Source organism: Nomascus leucogenys, chromosome 17 (genome assembly GCF_006542625.1).
Source record: "Nomascus leucogenys isolate Asia chromosome 17, Asia_NLE_v1, whole genome shotgun sequence".
NCBI classification, from domain to species: domain Eukaryota; kingdom Metazoa; phylum Chordata; class Mammalia; order Primates; family Hylobatidae; genus Nomascus; species Nomascus leucogenys.
The window spans coordinates 70,335,249-70,345,596 of record NC_044397.1 but is presented as its reverse complement, the minus strand read 5'-3'; positions in this window follow the sequence as shown (position 1 = coordinate 70,345,596).

The following is a 10,348-nucleotide window of genomic DNA, read 5'->3' as shown; positions in this document are numbered from 1 at the left end:
ATGAGACTGATTTTTTAAAAAATAAATAAATGTGTGCTGTTTACAAAAGACATGCCTAAAACACAAGAATACAGAAAGTTTGAAAATCAAAGAATGGATCAAAGAGTTCATGGAAACTGTAGCTAAAAGAAAGCTGGTAAGGCTATATTAATAAAGACTAAATACACTTTAAGGCAAAAAGTATTAGTAGAGTTAAACATGGACATTTCGTAATGATAAACATTTTAGTTTAATAAGATGAAGTAATAATTCTAAATTTCCATGCATTTAAAAACATGGCCTTAAAATATATACTTTTAAAAGTTGTCAGAACTATGAAACAAATAGAAAAATTCACAACCATAATGGGGAATTTTATCACACTTAATGCCAGTAATTAAAGCAGACAAAAATCAGGAACGATCTGGATAATTTGAACAACTTGAATAACACAGGAAGAGCACTTTACCTTACCACCCCTGAACAGACATTTGTTTCAAGCACACATGAAGCAGTTACCAAAGTTGACCACATGCCAGGCCATAAAACAAGCTTCAACACTTCCACGAGATTGAATTCATATAGTCTAGTTTTTCTGATCATGCTGTAATTATGCCAGAACTCAAGAGTAAGAGGATAACTAGAAACTTCTGATAGGTTTGGAAATTAGGAAATACACTTCTGAATAACTTATTGCCAAAGAAGAAAGCATATGAAAATTAGAAAACAATTGTACTGAATGCTATTGAAAGCATTATGTATTAAATGTATGGGATACAAATAAAACAATACTTAAAGAAAAAAAAGAAGGATTAAAAATCAGTAAACAAATTATCTATCTTATGAAGTTAGAAAAGTTTACCAAATTAAACTCAAGGGAAGTAGAAAGAATAAAATAATAAGAATAGGAGTAAAATTAATGAAATAAGAAACAAACATAATAAAAAGCCTCAACAAAGATCAAATTCTGTTCTTGAAAAAAATTAAATTAATAAACCTCTGGTGAGACTGATCAAAGGAAGAAAAAGAGAGAAGGCACAAATAAACAGTATTTTTTAAATGATATCACTATAGATCCTAGAGTCAATCAAAAGATAATAAAAAGCTATTATGATCAAGCTTATGTCAAAACAAATTGAACATATAGATAAATGGGAAAACATATAATTGACCCAAGAAGAAACAAAATCAGAATAGTAGCATAACTGCTAAAGAAAGAGAATGTCTTCATTGGTGAGCTCTACTAAAATATAAGGCAAAGCAACACCAATTTTATAGTCTTCAGTAAAATAGAAAAAATGTGACTTTTCAGATTATTTATGAGGCTAAAGAAACTTCAATATCAAATGCTACAAAGGCATTACAAGAAAAAAATTGCAAGTCAATTTTGCCATAAAAATACATGCAAAAATTCAAAAAGAAATTACCAATCAAGTCCAGCAAAACATAACAAGGCTAACATATGTGACAAAACTGGTTTCATTCCAGGAATGCAATGTTGGCTTACTATTAGAAAATCACTCAACTCATTACATTAACAGATTACAGGATAAAACAATATATTAACTCAACAGATGCAGAAAAAAAATGTTTGATAAAAATTTTTGACCTCCAATTATGATAAAAGATATTCACAAACTTGGGATAGAAGACAATTTCTTAAACCTTAAAGTTTATCTGCAAGAAAGCTACAGGAAACCTATACTTAATGGTGAAGTTTTGAAGATGTTCCTTTTGAAATAAAGAATGAGTAAAGAATGCCAGCATCAGCACTTCTATTCAACATTGTAAGAGATCCTAGCCAATGCAGTAAAACAAGAAAAAAAAATAAGATAAAAGGTATATGGATTCATAATAAATAATAAAAACTGACAATATAGATACAAATATATAGCTGAATATCCAAAATAATATACAGATAAATTATTAGAATTAATCAAAAAGTTTAATAAGGTTGCAGGATACAAAAATCAATATTATTTCCACATAGCAGCAATAAATAAAAAATTTAATTTTTAAAGATTTGTAGCAATGAAGGGAAAGCTTCCTTTTTGCCCTTGGAGGCTTCACTGAAAAATCAAGTTATAAAATGGCAGAAAAATAAGAGAAAAAGCATTCAAATGTATTACTCCTATGCACAAGGGGAAAATCAGAGTGATTGGCCAATACTTCAATGGGTACAGATGCTTGTAGAGCCTTCTTCTTAGGGGAAAGAGAGATGGGGAAGTGTGGATGATTTTAGGGGAATAATAAATGATTTTTAGGAATTTGGTGGGCTTGAAGAAAACAATGGTCCAGGACAGAGTCTGTTGGGCTCACAGAGCAGACTTTTGTTTGAGACAAAAGTCTGTCCAGGTTTGTTGATAGACTTTAGTCTTCCTTCTTGTGATATGGGTTCAGTTAATGAAAACTCAGGGAAGGGACCAGAAGTCATTGTTTTCTTCTTTGGTAAGTCTAGAATTAGGCAGATGAGGAAACTTCATGATTGAGAGGCAGGAGGAGGGAGAGGAGAAACAATTGTTCTCCCTGGTAAGAGAACTGAAAACTAGTCCAGTCTTTATGTAGATAGGGGGGAAAATCTCTTCTAGCATCTGTTGATCTCTTCAAAGAAAAGCAGTGTGCTCCTTTCTTTGCCAATAGACAGCCATTGCTGTAACACTGTTCTCTTGGACACAAAGCTGAGCTGGATGAGGCAGGCAAACTAAGGGACTGTTTGCATCCATTTGCAGAGCTAGTGGAAGCGCTAACTTATAGCCAATGCTGACTGAGGCTTCATTCCAGGCAACAAACACCTCAGCAGGTTCACCTGGTGATTAAACCCACCTCTGCTGGAGGCAAGAGCCCAATGCCCTACTCACACTGGCGACAGGTGATTGCTTGAATTGAAGAAGAGAATAGTCAAGATTCACCTCAAGGTCAATGGCATTTGCCAGGGTTCTGAGTTTGAGCAACAAACAGCACTCATGTTTGTCAGAATGAGCCTCTGAGCCACCTCCCCAGAAACTTGAGCAGTTCCCCTTCTGAGAATATGTTTCCCTCAGATATCTGCTTGTCCAACATCCTTGCTTTCCTCAGATCTTTGCCCACATGGTGCTTTCTAAGAAAGGCCCACCCAGACTACATTGTTTAATACTGCAGCTGCCAGCCCAGCAATCTGGATGCCCGACCATCCGGCATTTTTCTTTTGCAGTAGTATGTATTGCTTTCTAACATACTGTACAATGTGCTTATTGGCTATGTTTATTGTTGATATCTCCCATGAGACAAAGATCTTTGTTTTATTCAATGCTGTATTCCCAAGGACAGAACCACACCCAAAATAGAGTAGATACCTAAATATCTACTCTAAATAATGAACGCACAGGTAATATTTAGACATGGAAGGGCAGAGGAGAACATCAGCTTCCTGTAAGCAGCCTACTCCCAAGAGAAGGGGAAGGCAGAGGTGAGCATGCTTGGTTTATTCTCTGCAAATTTATGATGCATGGTTCAGCCATTCCTTTTCATCAGAGTGACTGAAGGGCAAATAGGAATTGGGAATGTGATATCTCCACAGCAAAAGAAGACATCAGGAATGGAAAAGAAGAACCCACTCCTGATATCCCCAACAGTTTGTTCTTAACTCATTTGCATTCAACTCCTAAGCCCATGCTCAATTTAAGCCTGTGGTGATCCTCAGAGTTCAGAAATTCCAGCAAGAGCATTCTGCTCCCTCTTCAACAGGCACTCCCCCAGTGCCAACCATTGCACCTGTGCCCTTTGTTTCCTTATTGTTTCTCAGCTCCAAAGCCACCCTTCTATTCACTTCTCTTGATGGTGGGATGAGTACTTTGCAAACCAATTTTCTCAGACTACCTCAACCGTTGACTTCCTGTCTGCCAAAAGGAGATAGGCAGGAGACTGGAAGCAAGCAAGAGCTTAATTGCAGGAGTGGGAGTCAGGAGGTGGCAATGGGCAGTTCTTCCTCCAAGCCCCAGCCTTGCCATCTCCTCAGTTACTAGCAGCATCCAGGCACTATTTGTCATCAGTTGCATGGAGCTCACCCCCAGAGTCCCAGCATCAGCCCTGGGCCCTCCTCTGAACTCTTAGGATAACTCTACCCTTTATTTTTTGTTCCTCCAGTCTTAGGAATATTAGCAGCTTTCTGCAGTTAGACTATGTTACTCCTCCTTCCTGCTCTTTCATTCCTCCAATAGCTGTGGGATCAGCTCCCTGCACTGAGTCTCTCTATCTAAAATACTATTGTGGTTTCTCTTTCCTTGCCTGGATGGACCCTAACTCATACAGCTTCTCTGTAGATACTTTTGGGAACATCAGTGGACAAGTTAGAATTCATCCCCAGGGAGCTCTGATGCGGGTCAGAAAATTTACTAATTAAATTTCTACAAGACTGCAAATCCATTCCTTATTCCATTTCTCTTTCCTAAGTATGCCCTTCTGCATTGTCCAATATAACTGGGGTGACCATACACACCAATGCACCCAAGACAGTCCAGGTTTTTGCTTGTTATCCCAGCAAAATTATTAATATAGCCTCTTTTCTCTCTCAAAACTATCTAGTTTGGGCAATAAATTATATGGTCACTGTAAATATAGACCATCATATGTTCTACAGTGAAATTCAATGACGACATTAAGATACTACAGCAAGGAGGCATCAAGCTACCTGACTTTAAACTATACTACAAAGCTACAGTAACCAAAACAGCATGGTACTGGTACCAAAACAGATATGTAGACCTATGGAAGAGAACAGAGGCCTCAGAAATAATGCCACACATCTACAACCATCTGATCTTTGACAAACCTGACAGAAACAAGCAATGGGAAAAGATTCCCTATTTAATAAATTATGTTGGGGAAACAGGCTAGCCATATGCAGAAAACTGAAAGTGGACCCGTTCCTTACACCTTATACAAAAAATTAACTCGAGATGGATTAAAGACTTACATGTTAGACCTAAAACCATAAAAACCCTAGAAGAAAACCTAGGCAATACCATTAGGACATAGGTATGGACAAAGACTTTATGACTAAAACACCAAAAGCAAAGGCAACAAAAGCCAAAATTGATAAATGGGATCTAATTAAACTAAAGAGCTTCTGCACAGCAAAAGAAACTAACATCAGAGTGAACTGGCAACCTACAGAATGGGAGAAAATTTTTGCAATCTATCCATCTGACAAAGGGATAATATCCAGAATCTACAAAGAACTTAAACAAACTTACAAGAAAAACAACCCCATCAAAAAGTAGGCAAAGGATATGAACAGACACTTCTCAAAAGAAGACATTTATGCAGCTAACAAATGTATGAAAACAGTTCATCATCAATTGGTCATTAGAGAAATGCAAATCAAAACCCCAATGAGATACCATCTCACGCCAGTTAGAATGGTAATCCTTAAAAAGCCAGGAAACAACAGATGCTGGAGAGGATGTAGAGAAATTGTAATGCTTTTACACTTTGGTGGGAGTATAAATTAGTTCAACCACTGTGGAAGACAGTGTGGTGATTCCTCAAGGATCTAGAACCAATAATACCATTTGACCCAGCAATCCCATTACTGGGTATATACCCAAAGGATTATAAATCATTCTACTATAAAAACACATGCACACATTTGTTTATTGCAGCACTGTTCACAATAGCAAAGACTTGGAACCAACCCAAATGCCCATCAATAGACTGGATAAAGAAAATGTGGCACATACACACCATAGAATACTATGCAGCCATAAAAAAGGATGAGTTCATGTCCTTTGCAGGGACATAGATGAAGCTGGAAACCATCATTCTCAGCAAACTAACACAGGAACAGAAAACCAAACACCACATGTCCTCACTCCTAAGTGTCAGTTGAACAATGAGAACACATGGACACAAGGAGGGGAACATCATACACTGGAGCCTGTCGTGGGGTGGAGGGCTAGGGGAGGGATAGCATTAGGAGAAATACCTAACATAGATGACTGGTTGATGGGTGCAGCAAACCAGCATGGCACATGTATACCTATGTAACAAACCTGCACATTCTGCACATGTATCCCAGAACTTAAAGTATAATAATAAAAAAAATAAAAAAAAGGTACTCCAGCAATAAAATATCAATTACAAGATGTTCCAAATTTGAATATAAACTACTTCTCATCATGAATTTTCTGAAATTAAAATTAAATGATTAAGTTCAATGATTAATGTACAAAGATATTAAACCCCAAAGGAGCTGAAGTCCAAAATCATATTCTCTTCACCTTGTAATTAAAAGTTCAAAGAATATTAATGTCCAAAATATATCCCAATTTCTTATCCAACTGCTTTGTTATATTTCTCAATGTTCCTAGGCCATGCACAAAATGTTGGAGTTGAGATACCCAAATATTACTTCTTTTTTCCTCATGAGCATCTTGAACAGATTATAAAATAAAACAAAGAGAACAGAGAAGAGACTAAAACAACATCCTTATTACTAACAAATGTGGCTTGTGCCTGCAGGCAAGAAAGCCAGCTAACAGTGAACTCTAGAACTGGTCTTCCCCACTATGGCATAAACAGCTACTGTTCACCCATGCCTATGTTTGTCCCCTCTTCCGGGCACAACTACACTATATCTTTCTCAGCCTCCCTTATGGTTAACTCTGTTCATGTCATTGAATTTTGGCCAATGGAAGGTGGAAAAAAATTCTGCGCACCCTCCTAACATGGTCCATAAAAATTTCCCAAGTGTGTTTCATGCTTTCACACCCTCCCCTCATTTGCAAGCTGAAAGAAGAGGACTCTCTGGGCTTAAAAGAGGGCAAAGCCACCAGATGGAAGAACACTAGGTCTCAGCATGATTGCATGGAATAGAGCCTGTTTCTTTACCACCAATCCTCATTGAACGGTGACATAAGTGAGAAACAAACATTTATTTTTGTTCTGCTATGGAATGTTTGGAAGTTGTTTGTTTCACTGGTTAGCCTATCCTGCCTGATACACCCACAAAATCCCTGGAAGCGCTGATGCAGGACAGGTTTTCCTGTGGCAGGAAGTGAACTGCTCAGGTGAGACAGAGACTCAGAAGAAACTTCTGACCCTAAGGACAGCTCCCCCCATGAAAAAGAGGGCGAGGCTGAGCTGAGCATGCTCAGTAGAATCTTTCCACATTCAATCCAGGGGGCTTAAGCCCCTCTTTCTTCCCTGGTAGGAGTGAGGGAGCTTCTTTCCGGAGGCTAAAATAATCACACCGCCACAGGGAAGGAAACAACTCCCCACTGAAAATGTGTTTTCTTTTTGTGCAGCTCTTTTCTTGATCTCTAGAAATCTTTCCCTTTGTTCCCCATCAGATTCTATATACTGTTTCTCAAGACACATCCCCTCTTAGCATCCTTAGCAGGTATAAGACAGAGGGGCACTACATTTCTCTCTTCTGACTAGCCCATGAATGCCAGTCATATGGTCCCCTTTGGGCAAGCTTGGGTGAGAGTTAAAGGAGAAACAGCCCTCCTTGACCTCTCTCCCGACCTGCTCCAGATTCCAGAGACCATGAAGGGTCATTCTCAGCAGACATAATAAGGATCCTGGATGCATTCTTCTTTTTAAAAATGAGGTCATTTCCTCACAAATCACCAGGCTCTTCCTAAGGAAAATTTGCACCCACAGCAATGCCCAGAGTCCACCTGCTTTACAGACCCACCTTCCTTCCCTGCCTTTATTTGAAAAGGAGAGAGAAAAGCTCCAGTCTTCATCATAACAAAACTAATGCTGGGATGAATCCACTTTAATGTGCTTGCCATGCTCATAGTCCCTACTGAGGGACAATGCCCTGCATAGCCCTGGATACGTGGACCAATGTTTTGTCCCACACGGCCTCCACCTCCCAACCAAAACAGATGAGGCAGAGGTGGACACCCATGGATTGGTCAGCACACTATGGCTGAGAGATAAGCCAGTTAATGGGAATTGAAACCCAAAGTTCACAATATAGAATTCAAATGAGATAAGTCACAATAAACCATCTCAAAACCATGAGACAGCAGGACCTGTGAGTAAACGGAGGAAGTCAGCTCATGGAGAAAGGACAATGGCACAGTTGTAGACAGACATGCAAATGATGAGAGGATAGCGGAGGGACACGAGGCAGAGCGCACAGCCTGGAGGAAACAATTCACAGAGATATCTTGGAACCTATCCATTGTTCAGTGCTTTCTTTCCATGTCTATGTTTATAATAAGCCCCTTTTTCCTTGACCTGACTTGGGTGGTCAAGGTCACTGTGCCTTGCCTGACTGAGACAACTCAGTTGCACAATTGTATAATTAGACTGTGATAAGTGATCCAGAAAACCATGATCATATGGGCTTCTCCTCTTCCTACCTAAAATAGAAGATGCCTTGAGCTACAAACTTTGGGAAAAGGGTATGAATAAGCACTAGATAGTTTTGCAAGATTTGCACTCTAGGGAGAAAGGAGAGTAAGCTAGGTGAATTATTGGGATATTCTTTAGGTTACTATGAGGTTTAGAGGTTACGGTTAGAAAAAAAAAGTTTCCTGCAGCAAAACCCATGCCAAATTGAAAATTTCTTTAGACTACATGGGAGCTCTTCAAGGAAATCATGCTACTGGTAAAAATAAAAAAATAAAAAATAAAAGATTTTGACTTTCTCTTCTTCTGAGGATGGGAAAACTAAAGCCAGGCCTCAGTATTATCTTTCCACCCAGGAGCAAGACTGAGCCCTTCCACTGTGGGATGTTGAGGCCTGAATAAGACCCTTCCAGGCAAAGGTGAAAGAGGCTCTGAGCACAAGTACCCATAACCATGGGCTGCGGTAACAGTAACCCAGAACCCTAATCATCAAAGCCAATGAATGTCTCTAAGAAAGGGAGTGATTGTCCTGACAGAGTTTTAAGAGCCAAAAGGCTTTGTGGACTCAACCTCCAAAACAGAGCAGATGGGAGGAGGGATGGTGAGAAGGCTTATTCCCAAGCCAAGCCCTGGAGAGGATGGCAAAGTGGCAGGTGGAAAGCGTGGTAGATGTGGAGTCCCATGTGAGATAGGATATCCAAGCTGATGCCTCACAAATCCTCGCACTTGCTGCCTCTCATTGCACCTCCTGTTTCTATCTTCAGTAAAGGCTTGAGGCTATTTTGAGCCCAGAAGCCAGCAGCTGAAGGGAACAGGCAATTGGCCAGGCCAGCTCCTCAGCCCAAGGAAGGCAGGCCTGGGGCAATGCCCACTGGCCAGTAACATCAGAGGGCCCATTGGAAGCACATCCCAGTCCCCATGACTCACAACTGTCATAGCTGTGAAGTAGTGTCATCTTTCTTCCTGAAGATTTCCCGTATCACCCCAGGAGCAACAGGGATGATTGATTTTTGCCCTAGAAATAAGTAATGGGTGACTGGGGAGACGAATAGAACTATAGCTTCCTTAAGAAGCAATCTCTCTTAAGAAATTATAAAGCAAGTGGCTCCCCTGCTCAGTGGTGTCTGTGGCATTGCACTCCCAGCCTTTCAGGATAAGTCTAAAATAGTTTGGCACTCAGTTCCAAGCTCACCTATGGAAAAGGACGAACTCCAAAATCTGTAGAATAAATAAAGTAGTAAGGTATGCCTGCCCTAAATGGAGAAAGTCCAGCCAGTATTATTAAAAACTTTCAGTCTTTAAAATTTATAACATGGAAAGCTATACTATATTGAAGTATCTGAGTCTCCCCAAAAACAATGACATTAGGGAGGAAATCAAATGAGAAGAATCTAAGATTGACAGTTCAACTAGCCAAATCACCAAATAATCTGCAGGCACAGTGGGAGAGTGGACTGTTATTAAATAAACCCCCGGTGAATTTTCTTTATTAAAGAGCAAGAAGTCAGCCGGTTTCAAAGCCCCGGGAATGTGGGGATGTAGACCCTTTCAGCAATAGCCAAAAGTGAGAGTTAGGAAGGGTCTAAAACCTCTGCTCCCCCTTCACTAGAAAGTCAGCCCTGGGGAGGGAGGGACCAGGCAGCAGCCCCACTCTGCACCACATAGCCCTCTGTTACTCCTGCCTGGCCTATTAGTCTCTCCCTTAGCCTGACCTAAGTAACTCTAACCCAAACAAGGAGAAAATCAAAGTTGGGAATTACAGCATTCCTGACCAAGAAAGATTGAGGGTCAACCTGCAAAAAGTAAGCCCCAAAGTCAAGGAAAGGGAATGAGATCTGGACACAGAGTTGCACTCAACATCTAGCATGACCCTCAGCAGGATGCACCACTAGGCACAGCAGTGTCCAGCAGACTGTCCAACAGTACGCTTGTCCAGCAGACATGGCAGGGTTAGCTTGCTCTCGGCAGAAGAGAGAAACCTCCCACTAAGGGAAGAAGGAGCTGGGTGCGTGAGATTGGCCCA